General features: G+C 42.1%; 1 long non-coding RNA gene across 1 annotated transcript; it reads right to left on the bottom strand.

Moving 5' to 3' along the window:
* Positions 1 to 14,898: 14,898 nt before the first annotated feature.
* On the bottom strand, positions 14,899 to 16,908 carry LOC310758410. Its single transcript, XR_014545749.1, has 3 exons — positions 16,815 to 16,908; positions 15,801 to 15,896; positions 14,899 to 15,218 (listed from the first exon to the last, which is right to left on the bottom strand). It is a non-coding gene; the product is annotated as an uncharacterized lncRNA (long non-coding RNA).
* Positions 16,909 to 17,170: the final 262 nt, after the last annotated feature.

The raw sequence follows: 17,170 nt of genomic DNA, 5'->3' as shown, positions 1-17,170 counted from the left end.
GGAATATCCATGGTTTTAGTAGGAAGCCAATTTCTCCACCCATCATTTACGGTATTGTTATTGAATATTTTTGGTCCCTAGAACAGAGAGCCAGATATCTAACTAGTCCTACAGACCACTATTCCCCAAACATCTGCAACCAAGGAAATCATTTTTGAGGCTCAATTCTACTTCCATCTCAACTACCTGGCCAGATGCAAAGTGTGAGCAGATGCCAGCATGAATTAATCATGTTTCTCTCTATGGGCTTTAGTTACACATTTCCTCCTTTATCCTGGAGCCAGCAATGCAGCTGTCTCCTCCCTGCAGATGAGTGCACTTGGCTCTTTCCTCAAACTTATGTGTCTTCTTTGCCTCACTGAGTCTTGCGTACAGCTGATCTAACTGTTTAGATGCTGAAGATGACCGATAAGAAGCTTGCTTTCCCCTTACCACCCTTCTATGGTCATGATGCACTCTAAAGATTGCAGAATCTTTGAAATGTCAGGCAGTGCCCCCTCTGGTGCGCTTAGTCTATTCTGTAACACTGGGTTTCTCTTCAGACACTTCCTTGCTTCATTTTCCTTGTTTAGTTTGGCTCTGGGCATCTTTAGAACTAAACATTACAGGGAATAAGGAGAGAGCAGTTTATTCCAGAAAGCAATGAAGTAAGTCTAACTTACATCTGTACTGGAGAAGTACAGTGAGTTCAGTTTGGTCAATATATTCCCTTGGATGGATTCTCTGAGCCACTTCACCCAGGAGCCTTCTGGCTTTGTAGTAAGAATAACTGCATCACGTTGATTCTTTTATCTCCAATCCCTTTGCAAAGTACAAGCATCTATCAGCAGAGCCGTAGCTATACGATCTTGCATCCCTGGCAGAACCATCAAGGTTGCACCCCCTAGCCACGAAAAATAGGGAAAAACAGGGCCCCCACATATCATACAAAGACCCTCTACAGTGGTACCTTGGGTTAAGAACTTAATTCGTTCTGGAGGTCCGTACTTAACCTGAAACTGTTCTTAACCTGAAGCACCACTTTAGCTAATGGGGCCTCCCGCTGCAGCAGCGCCGCCGGAGCACAATTTCTGTTCTCATCCTGAAGCAAAGTTCTTAACCCGAGGTTCTATTTTTGGGTTAGCAGAGTCTGTAACCTGAAGCGTCTGTAACCTGAAGTGTCTGTAACCCGAGGTACCACTGTATTTAAAACCTTTTTTATGAGGCAATAGTCAATATGTTTATTTATAGACATATTTATGGACATATTTTTTAGCCGGTTTTGCGCCCCACCCCCTGCCTGCGCCCCTGATGGGGCCTTCCTCGCCACCCCCTAGCTACGGCCCTGTCTATCAGTCAACTACAACAGCACACCAAGAAAGAATATACAGGCCATGTAGCATAATTGAATAACACTTCAGGTCCAACCACATGTTACACGCAAGCACTCATAATATGCATTTGAAAGCTATTGGGGTGGGTGAACAACAGTCTGGAATGCAGAAAGAGCAAGTAGAAAGGGCTGAGCAGTTTCAGCCTGTCTATCCCTTCTCGGCTACCTTTTCAGAAGTGGATTTCTTCTTCAAAAAGGAGCCATGGTACACTTACCCTCGTTTGATATATTATTGAGCTGAGCCCTTGTTAGCCCCGTCTCAAATTAGCAGCATCATACTGGAGTTGTGAGTTAGGACTATTCTGATTACTCTGAACGGTTTTGCAAAAAACAAACACAAAAAACACACAAGTTCTTCTGATAGGGGCCAGGGATTTCACAAGATTATACTAATGTTCCTGGATAGCTTTTCCAGTTTTTGGAATGCAGTTTCCATCTAACAGGAATTGACAGGGCTAGGGCTGGAAACGCACAGCTCTATGTACAAGGGCTACAGGGCGGGGTAGTTTTCTAGAAAATAACAAGATCCTGGATACTGGAGTAGCTCTGTCCAGTCAGGCTGGCCATTGGTTGATCTTACCAGGAAGGAGTCTTGGAGTCAGACTTGAAGTCTGCCTGGGCAGTGACAATGTTCACTGGCACAGGAGCACCTTGTTCTCTCACCCATCTCCAGTCTCACTTTTCATGGCTGCCTTTGGCTCAGCTTTGACACAATCAAGAGTCCAAGGAAGGTGACACTATCCAGCTAATGCAGGGGGTAACCTCAGGCCTGGGGGCCAAACATGGTTGGTTGAGCTCCTCTGCCTGACTCCCAGGACTTTCCACAGGCCGTGCCTCATCCCCTGTCCATACCCCTCACTGTGCTTCCTTCACACCTTCCTCTAAATTTTGCTTTTTGGCATGGCTAGAATGTGTCCTTGCACGGTAATAATGCCCTTGCTTGCCCAGTTGGACATAGATATAATAATAATTAATAATATATATTTTTTTATACCCCGCTCTTCCCCAGGCTCAGGGCTGCTAACAACAAATTTAAGACACTTAATTGATACAACAAAAACAGCATAAAATACAGTATAAAACATGAATAACAATAAATTGTATAGAAACTATACATAAATATGTATAGAAACCTCTGGTTTCTTTATGGCTGGGCTGTAACCTACTGTACAGTCACATCCGTTGGGCCACCCCGTCAATGGCATGCACAATTATATTTCAAAAAGCAAACAAGAGACTTGAAGTTATATTCCTTTAACTAAGTGTGCAGGCAGAGAGCCCTGAGCAGCTGCAGCGCTGATGTATTCACAGCAACATGTTACTAAGCACACAGTGAAGCCATTTCGTTTTCTTTTGGCTTTCCCCCCGCAGCTGCAGTGAGTTGCCTGGAGGACATGATTTCACACATTGCACTCAGAGACCCATGTCTGATAAAGTGAGGTCAAAGCCTGGTCCTTAAAACTGTTATCCTCAGTGGGGTCTGGAAGGATCGTCACCAACTTCCCCCTTGCGTGTGTCAGAGATCTTTAGCATCTGAGTGAGCCGTTGAGCCTGACATCATTCTCCATGTACAACTTGGCAGAAAGGCCCAGGGTGAGGCCTGGAGACGCTTTGGGGCTGAGGATAAACAGCCCTTGGAGAGTCTATAGGCTTCTGCATCATTTATCTGCTGGACGGGCTCTCTAGTCTGCTCTGGGAAAATCTCATATTTACACTGATCTGTTCAATCGGGTCAATCCAAGCGCTCTGCGCTAAGCATCCCTTCAGTTATGTGACAAGGAAAGTTATATCTTTCAGCACTTTGGAATAAGCCCCTCACTGCTTCAGATAAAATATATTAAGTAATTTGACATGGGGAGTCTTATGCTTTAATTGCTTAATTACTCATTGGAGTAGCTGCATTTTAGGAACCGTCCAGCTGTCAGCGTTCTCCAGTGAACAGGGTCCTTTTCTGGTTACCAGAACGGTAACTTGCTGGCATGCTTGGCACCCACAATTGTTAGTTGTGCCAGCTTCATGCTGACTGCAGCTAGTTCCAACAAACAAGCAAGATCAGCAGGTGAGAATAGTGACCGTCACAGAAAGCCTGCCATGCTAGAACCAATTCCTCTGATAACTTCTTTCCCTGTGATCCCTGTGTCACCTTCAGTTTTGTTGCAACCATCAGTGGTCAAACGCAGTGTAAGGAAGCATCCTTACACTGCCTCTTGCCTCTTAGCTTCATCGAAAATCATGTACTGACAGGCTTCATTGCGTTTCCAATGCAATGGTGAAGTGGATATTCAGTTGCTTAACCATGCATCCAGATAGAGTGTCACCCTGTGAAGAGCAGAGTGTCAGGAGTGCATGCAGGAGCCAGGCCCTGTGACTGGTAGGGCTTCGCAGGACTGGGGCTTTCCCAAGTTTGTTCTGAAGAGGCAAGAGGCACAAGTGAGGCCAGTTGGTAACTCATCGCACCTGGTGGCAAGAGCTGGGAAGGGATATAAGGTCAGCATTTCCCTTTGGCTCTTTGCCACAGCAACACGCTTCCTGTCTTGTTGTGTTTGGGTTCTTGACTCCTTGCTTCCTGACCCTCGGACCCTTGGCTCCTTGACTCCCGGACCCTTGGCTTCCTGACTCCCATTCCTGCTCCCAGCCCGCTGTCTTGCCCCCGGTCCCGACATCCTCCGCCAGGACTTCGACCACCCGTAAGCCGGACCGTGACACAGAGCACAGAGTAAAAGAAATGTACTCAGTTTGTTGCCGACTGACCATAAGAACATAAGAAGAGCTTTCTGCATCAGGCCAATTGCCCATCTAGTCCAGCATCCTGTTCTCACAGTGGCCAACCAGATCCCTGTGGACAACCCACAAGCAGGACCCAAGCACAAAAGAACTCTCCCCTTCTGTGGTTCCCAGCAACTGGTTTTCAGAAGCATTACTGCCTCCAACTGTGGAGACAGAGCATAGCTATCATGGCAAGTAGCTGCTGATAGGCCTTCCCTCCATGAATTGGTTGAATCCTCTTTTAAACCCATCCAAGTTTGTGGCCATCACTACCTCCAGTGGAAGAGAGTTCCATAGTTTAACTATGCACCACATGAAGAAGTACAGTGGTACCTCGGGTTACATACGCTTCAGGTTACAGACTCCGCTAACCCAGAAATAGTACCTCGGGTTAAGAACTTTACCTCAGGATGAGAACAGAAATCATGCTGCGGTGGCAGCAGGAGGCCCCATTAGCTAAAGTGGTGCTTCAGGTTAAGAACAGTTTCAGGTTAAGAATGGACCTCCAGGACGAATTAAGTTCTTAACCCGAGGTACCACTGTACTTTATTTTATCTCTCCTGACTCTTCCAGCATTCCACTGCACTGGATATCCACAAGTTTCTAGTGTAGAAGAAAAAGGTTTCTCTACTCTCTTTCTCTATGCTATATATAATTTTATAAAACTTATATCATGTCACCTCTTACTCACCATTTCTCTAAACTAAAATGCTTTCAAACACCGCAATCTTTCTTCATAGAGGAGTCACAGAGGGGGAAACCAAGCATTTTGGCTGATGTAATAATCAGCTGACAGTTTAACCACAATCTGGTGGTTGGTGTATAATCAGATAGCTGTTTAACCACAATCTGGTAAGCCTGCATGCCACTGTCAGATATTAAAGAAAACAACAAATACAGCAGCATTATTTGGGGCCATCATTTACAACATGGGTAGGCAAACTAAGGCCCGGGGGCCAGATCCGGCCCAATCGCCTTCTAAATCTGGCCCGTGGACAGTCCAGGAATCAGTGTGTTTTTACATGAGTAGAATGTGTCCTTTTATTTAAAATGCATCTCTGGGTTATTTGTGGGGCCTGCCTGATGTTTTCACATGAGTAGAATGTGTGCTTTTATTTATTTTATTTGTGGGACATAGAAATTCTTTCTTTCTTTTTTCAAAATATAGTCCGGCCCCCCCACAAGGTCTGAGGGACAGTGGACCAGCCCCCTGCTGAAAAAGTTTGCTGGCCCCCGATTTACAATATTATATAGTGATATTGAAGGGGCTGAGAAACTTATTTAACTGAGAAATTTTGGCATATTGGATGAAATTTTCAGATGGAGAATATTTTTTAAACATTACACTTCCACAACAAACAAATTCTGCTATGCTATAACCAGCATTATCTTATTCAGTATATGCCTTCAAACACCACGATCAATATTTATATCCTGATTTCTGTAGGTGCTGTAGTAACACAGCAGTGAAGATCGAAGAGAATAAAGCGAAAGAAAACAGGCCCAATTTTAGAGAATAAAGGTAAATCTCACATGCAGTTGAAAACTACAGAAGGGAAGCAATTAAAATAAAAGTTGCCCAGGTTCCACACAGCACTGTCTAAACGCTACTTGGAATTTTACCAAAAAAAAAAAAAAGGAATGGCAATTGATCCCATTCAGAAGATGGTACCTCTTGTGCTTGAGTGCCCCCTATCTTGTTATGCCATTCTAGATGGATTCAGCAAGGGAAAGTACAAACTGTTGAATCACTAACTTCTCGTAACATGGAATCAAAGTTCAAAAATGAATCAGGAAGAAAAGTCTTAGTGGTTCATACCCATGAAAACCACCTACACCCCTCCTTTTGAAATCTCACTTTTCCCTGGAAATGTTAATTGACCAAGCAAATTTCTCAGTTTTTCCATAATGTTGCAGTTTTTATGGAAGTAGGAAGGAATCTGCATCATTCTCTTGCTATAATCTGAATAACTGCTCCACCGATCTAGCTTGGTATTTCCAGACTTGCATTCATTTGGTTCGGAAATTCCATTAAAAAACATATATCCCCCATCAATGGAGCAGAAATCACATACTGAATTCACACCAGCAAATTTCTTCTGTCAGCAATCTGACATGTAATTAAGATACAACAGAAATTCCCATGTCAAACTGCATACAGAAACAAAGATGTCTTCCTGAGGTTTATGCACACTTATCCACATTTAGCTTTCCTCTGCTCTTTCCAGGCAGGGTCCACACTTTAAACTTCTGTGTCTAAGCACTTTTGTCCTCCTCCTCCTGGAGCTTTCCCTGTGAAAATCTGCTCTTTAAAGCTGAATTGGAACAAATGGCAATCTTCTGAAAACCCTGACTGACGTTTGCTCTTCTTGAGCACTAAAGAGTGGGCATTGTCGGCCAATTGGTGCCAAAAAAGGACAGAACTTTTTTTATGTACGCTACAACAGCAGCAAGAATACTTATTGCAAAGTATTGGAAGATACAAGATTTACCCACTTTGGAAGAATGGCAGATGAAGATGATGGACTATATGGGACTGGCAGAAATGACGGGCAGAATCCGGGACCAGGGAGAAGAGGCGGTGGAAGAAGATTGGAAGAAATTTAAAGACTATTTACAGAAATATTGCAAAATTAATGAATGTTAGAATGATGTTGGATAGAAATTGAGTGGTTTCCAGCTGTAATGCTTTAAGAATATGGAAGAAGGGTTAATTAGGTAAAAAAAAAATAACTAAAATGGTGTTGGATTGGAAATAAGTGGTATTGGCAACAAAGTTAATAAGAATATGCAAAATGAATTGATAATATATGAAAATACTGAGTTATAAAATGTTAAGTTATAGAGATAAGATAAATGAAAGAGGGTAAGGATTTGCTGATTTGATTATTTAAATGGGAATACAAGAAGGGGAGGTGTGAGGAAGTCAAAGAAACAAGCAAACGAGTTTTATGTTATGAAAAACAATTGTTTTTAATTTTTCTTGTTGTTTCTGTATGTTTTATTTATATTTTTATTTTTTTCTCTCTTTTGTTATTATGTGTTTTTGTATGTTTGTCTTTGTGAAATCTTAATAAATATTTCTTTTAAAAAAAATAAAGAGTGGGTTTTCATGTATCAATAAGGTAAACTTACCACCTTGCTCCCAGAGCTACATGTGCTGTTGGGGAATAGGGAACATGTGGCTCTCTAGATGCTGCATGTATCCACCAATGTATTCACCACTTATTCCCTGTTAAGTGGTGAATACATTGGTGGATACATTCAGCATCTGGAGAGCCATGTGTTCCCTATTCCCCAACAGCACAAGTTCAGTAAAACCCAGTGTTACTTACTTCTGAGTAGACATGCAGTGGATAGCAGCCTAAACTATGTTTCTAGAATAATTATTCCCCTCCCAGAGCTCTTCGACTGCAGCAAAATATGTTTTTGATTGAGAAACATCCATCTTTCCCAATCCTGACCCAGAAATGAAATCCATTCGGCTGCCTTTAGCTGCATGTTTCTACAACAATCTTCCCTTATTTCCAGGCAACATGTCCACAGCGGCCTTTGACGTAGTGATATTCCCAAACAAAAGGCTGGGGATTGACTGAATTGGTCAATGACTTCCAGCTAGATGTGTCTCCCCACAAAGTTGCCCTGTGGACAGTCTGAACCCCCCAAGAGAGTCTGAGCAGCTAGAATGAATGAAGAGAATAAGAACCACACCACAGTGGTTAGGTCTTTGTTAGACAGAATCATAGTCAGCCCACAAGCCACATCCTTGCATTTCAGCCTTAGCGATTCTGGTTGGATTGTCCTGTGTTCTGCCAGAGATGGAGAAGGAGGACAGTACAACTCTGACATCAGACATAGCACAGTCAACGCAAAGAGATAGTTAACCTGATGAAATAAAAGATCACAAATCAGGCCTAAATCTTTCTGTTGCTTGTGTTCCTGTTAAGCCATGTGCAAATCATGCCCATTTTGCCACGTTTGTTAAGCCCATGGCGTCAAGTTTCTATAATGTGCATTCCTCTCAAATGACTTTGGAAAAGTGATGGTGTAGGACATTTGCTATGCAATAAAGCAGTCCTCGATCTATTAATAATTTTATCCATTTTACACTGACTGCTCAGACAGCACTGCTTCCCAAATACAGGAAGTAGAGACTTTTCTGCTTGGCAGTAGCCAGGGCTCTGCTGATGTTCTGTGGCCTTTTGTGGGCACTATGATCTAGGAATATTATGGATACTTCAAAGAACAACCAATATGATAATGTTTTATTCCAAGTGACTGTGTATATCTAACACAGGTGGAAAGGCTGGACACAGCATGAGTAATCCCCTTTTAAACAAATAAAATGGTGCAAAAACCATAGATAGGGAAAGGAAGAATCAAGACTAGGTGTTGGTATTAGCTAGATGGTGTATGTTAGAAGTAATGGAGGAAGCAGCCAAGGGAATTTTGGAGTCTCATTTACTAGAGCGTACATAGAGGGTCTGAGGCCAGGGAATTATTCCCTCTCCCAGAGCTACAATTCTCAGAGTGATTCAATAATCAATCCCTGTTCGCAGGGAACTCTTAAAATTGTAGTTCTGTGAGCAGAATAGAGATCTTCTAACGACCCTCAGAACCCTTAACAAACTATAGTTCCCATTATACTTTGAGGGGAAGCCATGACAGTTAAAGTGGTATATAAGAGTGCTTTAAATGTAAGTTGCTGGTGTGCCCTGAGAGGGTTTGGATCTCCCTCAGTAAATAACCAGGGATTTAATGGCACTACTCTAGCATTAATATTCTGTATTCCTCTCAGCATTTATCCCGCTCGTAAAATAACCTATTGGCCATGATTATATATGTATTACTGTACGGCAAGCCCACCTTACTGTTAGCTACTGGATCAAATTGTCCTGCTTATAATTTAAATTGAAAGAAGAATGTATCATTTTCCCCTTCAGGTCTTGGTATACTTGCCTCACTGCTATTAAACTCCAGAGCAGCCCAAGCTCTTTCGACTTTCAGAGACACAAGGGAGGAGGTTAGAAGGGCAAGCTGCCTTTGGGGAGCAGTTTTCACATCTGCCCTTCTCAGCCAACCCAGATCCAACTCAAAATGTACCTCTGGCAAATTGCCCTAAGGCCACACAAAAAAATTCCTTTGGGGCTACTCCTAATTGGTGGTTTCCTCCCTGCTTAACTGGATTGCTTCATCTTGTTCCTTCACTCCTGGTTTACGGGCTTCTTTTTTATGGGCCCTTGAGGATGTTGGGCTTGCCCCACATCTCTCATTTATTTAGAGGGAGGGGAGACACTCCACAATGCAGGTCCTGGTGTTTTCTCTTTCCCTCTTTCTCCACCTTAATTGGTACCCAGAGCATTGGAGCAACATAAACTCAATTATAAAAAGGAATCCAGGAGGAAACTGCAGACTGAATAGGAGGGATTATGCTTCTGAATACTAGCTGGTAGGGCAGGGATGGGGAATCTGTGGCCCTACAGATGTTGATGACCATGATCAATGGGCAGGGATGATGAGAGTTGCAGCTCAACAACCTCTGGAGAAACACCAGTTTCCCATCCCTTTGCTAGTTGAAGGGCAAACAATGGAGACCACCCCCGCTTGTTAGCTTCCCTGAAATAGCTGGATGGTCACTCTTAGAAACAGGATGCTGGACTAGGTGACCTATCTCTTAGCTAATGTTCTCATTTTAAAGCTGAAAATCATGGTGGCTGGAAGTGGTAGCAAAGTTGCAAGTATTCCACTGTGCCTGTTACAATATTAAAAATGATAAGAATGGAATGTCACATTTTTGCCACTATTTATTTGTGCAGCAGTTGCAAATTTGTGCTTCATGTGCACGGAAGAAGTAACATACTTTAGATAATGGTTTTGGCCTGTAAAACAAGAAAACCCTTAATAAAATATTTAAAAAAAAAAAAGATAATGGTTTTGGGTAAAGCAGGCCACAATTTTATTTGGTTATACATGAGGGAAATGGCATGGCAGAAGTGTAAAGGTTGGGTCAGCATTCCAGGCAGCCTTTGTTATTGGAATGGAATTAAGTCTGATGATTGGGAAGCACCCAAAACACCCATGGGTATCGAATTTTGCCAAAAAGGTGTCTGGGCCACAGCTCTGCATGAGTTCCACCACCTTGCTGAAAGGTACATCTGATGGAGCAGTGCTCAAGTGGTACAAGATCCTTAATTGAAGAACCCTTTGGGTTGTGAATCAGTCAGAACTCACCTGGTGCCTTTTTGGATACTGTCTGGGATGATGGAGGTAGGAATCCTCAAGTCCAGAAAGGGGGGGGAGAGAGAGAAGGGGCCAGTAATTCTGCCCACTGTGACTTCCTTTGCTATCATTTTGTCTGTGATATGAAGCATACCCCTTACTGATATTGCATTGGGAGCATCAATGGTGCAATGCTGACACATGGCTAGAATCTGGAAATCATGGGTGAAGCCTTCCCAGAGACAAACTGCTGTTTGACAGTGGATGTGAGCATCAAGGAGAGATCAATGGGTCCTTGGGATGTGGGCCAAGCCCACAGGGAGCTCACACCATCATGAACTGAGTCATTTCTGTCAGGAAAGCATTGTTCAATGTCTGGATAAGATACAAAGACTTGTTGGAAAATAAAACCCCAAGGTGGTTGTCACCAATGGAAGCGAAGGCTCAGAAAAAGCTCAATATGGAGGCCAAATGGCCGAAATATTGGGAAATACTGGAACAAGAAGGAGAGAAATTGAAATTGCAGAGTTTTGAGAAATTAAAAGATAAAGTGCGAGACTGGCTTCATTATTATCAAATAAGAGAGGCCTATAATTTGGACAAAAAAAATTGGCTTCCAGGTGGAAAAATCAAAATTGGAAACAGAACTGTTAGATCCCAAAACTAAGATACTTTCAAGAATGTATAACTTGCTGTTAAAATGGAACACGCAGGATGAAACGGTTAAATCTGCAATGATTAAATGGGCACAAGATATTGGTCATAACATTATGTTTGCAGACTGGGAACAGTTGTGGACCACCGGTATGAAATTTACGGCATGTAATGCCTTAAGAGAGAATATTATGAAAATGATATATAGGTGGTACATGACACTAGTCAAGCTTGCAAAAATATATCATTTGCCTGATAATAAGTGTTGGAAATGTAAAGAAAATGAAGGTACATTCTTTCACCTTTGATGGACGTGCCCAAGGATTAAGGCTTTCTGGGAGATGATCTATAATGAAATGAAAAAGGTATTTAAATATACCTTCCTGAAGAAACCAGAGGCCTTTCTCCTGGGCATGGTCGGCCAATTGGTGCCAAAGAAGGACAGAACTTTCTTTATGTATGCAGCAACAGCAGCAAGAATTCTCATCGCAAAGTATTGGAAGACACAAGATCTACCCACCTTGGAAGAATGGCAGATGAAAGTGATAGACTATATGGAACTGGCGGAAATGACTGGCAGAATCCGAGACCAGGGAGAAGAGTTGGTGGAAGAAGATTGGAAGAAGTTTAAAGACTATTTGCAGAAACATTGTAAAATTAATGAATGCTAAAATGATGTTGGATTGAAATGAAGTGGCTTTAGCAATAAGGTTAAAAAGAATATGTAAAAATGGACTGATAATTAGATGAAAATATAAAGTTATAATATGTTAGGATATAGAATTAAGATAGATACAAAGAGGGAAAGGATTTGCTGAATTAACCACGTGAATTGGAATACAAAAAAGGGAGGTGTGAGGAGGTCAGGAAACAAGTAATTGAAATATAAGATACGAAAAGATTGATTTGTTTTTTAATTGTTTTTTTCTTTCCTCATGTATTTTGTATTTTTCTTTGCATTTTTGTATCTTTTTTCTTTTTGTTTTTATTTTTCTTTTCTTATTCTGTAATTCTCTTTTTTCTGTAAAATTTCAATAATTATTTTTTTTTAAATGAACTGAGTCATTTCTTGGTGGCAAAGGCAGAAGAGGGGCTGTCTTTTTTGTTACCTGGGAGTTGGGACTGCCCATAGTTATGATATGACTGGGGTATGGTCCCATGTGTGAGTCACAGTCATGACCATACTAGCAGCTAACCCTATGACACTTGCCCTGATTGTACTCCCAGCGAACCATCTTGGGACGGTTATGAAAGGGCCCTTCCATTTGGGGCAACCATGCTTTTATCCAACCTGCCTGGGCTGAACAATTCAAACCAAAGCCTGTCACTAATGAGATCCCAACATTCCAGTTCCAGAACCCTCGAGGTAAAATGTATGTTTCTTATGACTACTCCAGCAGGAGGACCCAGCCGTGATCTCACAGCTCGTGGGAGCACATGGGGCAAAATAGCCCAAGTTTCTGTGCAGCTGAGACTTTGAAGCCCACAGCTGCTCAATTCCTTGCAAAATCCCATCCATCCTCCCATAGGATTTAGCAAAGGTGCCGCAAGAAGCAGGAAGGCTGAAATTCCACCCACCACTATCCTGGCGCTGTCAGACGATGGTGCCCCTACTCACAGGACACGTTGAGTGGTGACTTCTCACTTGTTGAATTCTATTGAATCAGTAAAAGGAGGTGATTTCAAACACCATATTTCCTGCTAGGCGATAAATCAGCCTGCTAGAATACCAAGATCATTGCTTATTCAAGATCAAAATGCCAAACAGCAAAAAAATAAAAATAAAAATCATTCCCTCAGGATAGTTTTTTCTCCTTCTACTTGACATCAGTGTTTGTTGGGTGTGGATAGGCAATGGCATCAAAACAGCACACAAAAACTTGGGGAAAACAATTGCGGAGGAGAGAAATGTAGATATTTGTGGCCATGGAAACAGAATCATCTCTGAGCTTTTTCTGGGAAGGTCCTCAAACCTCACACCCTTCCAGGAGGTCAGAGGCAACCAAATAATTCCCTCAGCCATGAGGCAAGCATGTAGGCACAAGGCTGGTGGGAGCTGATAGAGATTCCTGGTTAACCAGAATTTGTTTGAAGCACTGGCTGAACTCTGTGGTCTTAGTTGCTGTCTCAGTCCCTGGAAGCAATTTGTGGTGAGAAGGGAGATGGAGCCTCAAACAAAGGTAAGAAATGTTTCCACACAGCTTCTGTTTTTCTAGGAATGTAGCCACGCTGCCATCAGCTGCTTCTTTTTTAAAACCTTGATTGGTCTCCATCAATGTGAACTAGGGATTCCTGAGGATTTTGTTCAGTTCTCATTTTTAAATTGAATGCAGTATTTCTGCAGCATCCACACAACATCATCGGCATTTAAATTCTAGCCTGTATCCCCGCCCCACATTTAATCCAGATTTACGTTTCTCAGGGGAAATCCAAGAACATAAACAATCTTGTTGCCAATTACCCATTGGCAATATCTGAATGGCCCGTTTTCAAGTTCTTTTGCTTTTAGTTTTTTAAACATTCTGTATTGATTTTTCAAACTTAAACAGGAATATTGTTATCGTATAATTCTGTTTAAGTTTGAAAAATCAAACCTATTTACAATACTTAGCCACCATTTGGTAGCACCCTATGTTTGGCTAAAGTGATATGGTTGTTCTCCCCCCTCCCCCCCGACTCTTCTTAGATTCTTACATGCTGGCAGGATCTCTTTCATGGTGTCAGCATTTGTGCAGTGGAATTCTGCACTAACTGCAGTTTCCAGACCAGGCCTGAGGGAAGCCCCACCTAGAGTGCGTTGCAGTCACTGGCGGAGGAAGGGGAGTACGCTGGGTGCGGTCCATCCCGGGTGTCATCCCTGGGGGGGGGGGTGACATCTCTGCACCGCCCCACCCCGTGATGCTCGCCCCACCCCCCAGCTAGCTCCGCCTCTGGTTGCAGTAATCCAGTTGAAGTTGAAGCTACCAACGCCTGGACTACTAGGATCAAACTATCTTAGTACCGGAATGGCCACATTTGCCATACCAGCTGAAGCTGGGAAAAGGCACCAAGGCCACCTGAGCCTCAGGTGTATCCAGGATCAGACTGCATACTTTCTCCTTCAGAAGAAGCAAAACCCCATTCAAAAATTTAAATTCTCCCCCCCCCCAAAAAAATGTTAGATGTTTTACTATGTTTTTATATGTCCTGTAAGCTGCCCAGAGTGGCTGGGAATACACTGGGTAATAATAATAATAATAATAATAATAATAATAATAATAATGATGATTCTCGGATGTCTCAAACACACAAACCTGATTCAGCTGTTATAGAGAAACAGAGATCCAGTTTGACCCTAAGTTAGGTTTGTCATATATCAGGAAAATTCCTGACATGTCCTGGTTTTTGGGTGTAAAAATGGCATCGGGGGGGGGTTGCCGAATTGGCAAAATGTCAGGGAACACCTGGATGTATGGCAATGCGATGGGAAGAGCAGCGAAAACAGCTCCAGAAGCTTAAAGTCACTATTTTGGGGGGAGGTTCCCCCCCCCCGAAAAAAAGCTCAAGAACTTTGCGTGTGTCAGGAATTTTACTTTCTGAAATATGGCAACCCCACCCAAGTAGAAACATCACAAACAAAATGAAGATGCAAACTGAACCTTCTACTACACAGTTTGCATTTGCTAAAGTGTGCATGGAACTATAAAGCTACATATTTGCAAAACTATGGAGAGAGAGGGGGGGGAGATATGAATATTTTCGTGCTGTGCATGTTTCTGTGTGTATGCATGCCCCTTTTGTGCTGTGTGTATGTATGTATATATATGCATAATTACATTGTGCATGTGTGTGTTTCTGTTTCTAATAGGCTTTTTGTTTAACCAGAGGAGAGGAAGAGGAAATCCGCATGTAATGAATCTGTTTATTTTATAGAGCTCCCCTAGAGAAGGACGGTGGAGCAAGAGTTATGCAAAGCTCTGGTGGTGGCGAGGCAGCTGCTGGGAAGGGCATATCTGGTTTTCATTTCCATTAGTAAGTGGAAGTGGCTACATAAGGCAAGACCTTGTAAATTCCCTGCTGGGAGAGTAGCCCACTTGTGTGGACCTGTCAGACTTCATCTTGGCCATTAGTTCTGAGCAAATGAGTCTTCTTGCTCTGAGTAATCATAGCTTCATTCTCCTGCATGGTTTGGACCTGTTCCTGGTCACTGCAGCTCGCGCCTTTACATCTGTTCAAAGTAGTTTTAATGTTACTACATAACAAAAATAGTGCAGGAACCACCATTAAGTGATGTTCAGCTCTGTTGGGGACTGAAGCCAAAACCATTAAAAATCTTCTAATTATGCGTTGGGCTTCATGAATGATAATGCTGTACTATCACAGATATGCCTATACTAGGGCAAAGTTTGCACAAAATGCATATACTATCGAAAATAACACACAAAATGCATTACATTATTCATTTTCACTGTTTTCTATGGACCTTAATCATAGCTAAAAAGGAGCAGTGATTTGGTGCCCCTGGTAGTTATGTTACTAGCACTGTGCTTCATCCTCCCCCCCTCAAAAAAAAAATCCCCTACAAGATTACAGAAATTATTTCCCCTCAAATTAGTGGAAGAAACAAAGGATGTCTCCTGAAACATAAAAGCCAAGAATGCATTGGCATAAAATTTGAAAATAGGACGTGGTGCTCAAAGCAGGTAGCCTTGTCCCAAATTCTGGAGGAGAATTCTGTGTCCTTTTTCTCACAAGACAAATGAGGACCTCACAAGTTCTGCTGAGCCAGCATGTTCTCAAATACACTCACATGTCAAAGCTGCTAGTCTCAAAGGAAGTTTGATGAGGGGAAATCCATACAAAGTTCTCAAATGCAAGGAGCAGATTCTGGCTAGAAACCTCTTTCCTAGTGAAGTGTTTAGGAAGAAAGTATTCAACTGAAACAGGAACTTGTGTTTTAAAACATGATGAACAGCACAATCCATTGCATGTATATTCAGTAAGTATGATTAAGCTAAATGGGGCTTATTACTAGGTAAGTGTGCACAGGATTGCAGTCTAAGAGATTTCACAAGGCTCTACCGTTCCTTGAAAAGAATCCAGGAAAGTATATATTAGGTTTTTTTGTATATATGTGCTAAATAGTTCAGAGTCTACAGAGGAGGGTGTTAACTTCCTTTCATGGAAACAATTTCAAGTAACACTAGAGACAAAGAATAGATTTTAAATGGTTCAACGGGATATTTAATTGTATAGAATATAAATGCCAGGCTGCCTGTGCCATCCCACATCATAGGAATCTTTGCACTTTCCAATGAGCTGGAGCAAAGCATACGCTTCTCCTATCAGAGACGAGGGGATCAACAGCCAAGTTTTTTTTAAGTCTCAACGTCACTAACTTTAAAAGTTGCCACTCTGTCTGGCTCTCCCTTCCTTGATCTCCCAAATAATCAACACCATTCTGTTTTGCTTTGCTTTTTTAAAAAAATTAAAATTAAATTTTACTGTAAGGGTTCTGCCAAAATTTTGTAAAGGATTCCAGCACTATAAAAACTTTGAGAACCACTGCATTAGTCCTTGGGTAAACTTAGGCCATTATTCAGTCCCTTATCTGCTGTACAGAGGTGATAATATTTTATCTCGCAGAGTTGTTGCAAAAGATTACATAAATTGATGGTCCAAGTCTACAGAAACAGATCCTTACAAACCATCATTAGCAAAAAATATTGAGAAGGTTAAGTAGGACTTTACTCCATATGGTAGCTTATCGTGCCATTTTACGAATGGGGAACTAAGGCTGAGAGAAAGTGAGGTTAAGTCAGACCTTTTGGCATTTGTTCCTCCAGCTCCTTTGCCATGGAATACATATTTTCTGCAGCTTCTTCCCCGTCCTAGGCCTACTCTTGCCAATGCTTTTTGGTGCTAGGAATGCTTGCAGAAAAAAACTGCTTTCTGAAAGAACTTTCCTTTCCTAAAACCATTTCATCTCTGTTGTTAATGATACAGATGCTAGAAGGACCCTCAAGAGAAAAGGCCACTGCTAAAACACCACTTTCAAACTCTTCAAGCATTTCTTTACAACCACTTCACTTCTAGCTTTTGTTTAGAATCTCAGTGACATGAACACAAAAAACCGAGTGGCCAACAAGAGTCTAAGTCTCAGACATATGTTCTTGCCCC

The sequence above is a fragment of the Podarcis filfolensis genome (assembly GCF_964270895.1).
Source record: "Podarcis filfolensis genome assembly, chromosome: 3".
Classification (NCBI taxonomy): Eukaryota; Metazoa; Chordata; class Lepidosauria; order Squamata; family Lacertidae; genus Podarcis; species Podarcis filfolensis.
Note: the sequence above shows the minus strand (reverse complement) of the source record. Positions and strands in the feature narration are given on the sequence as shown.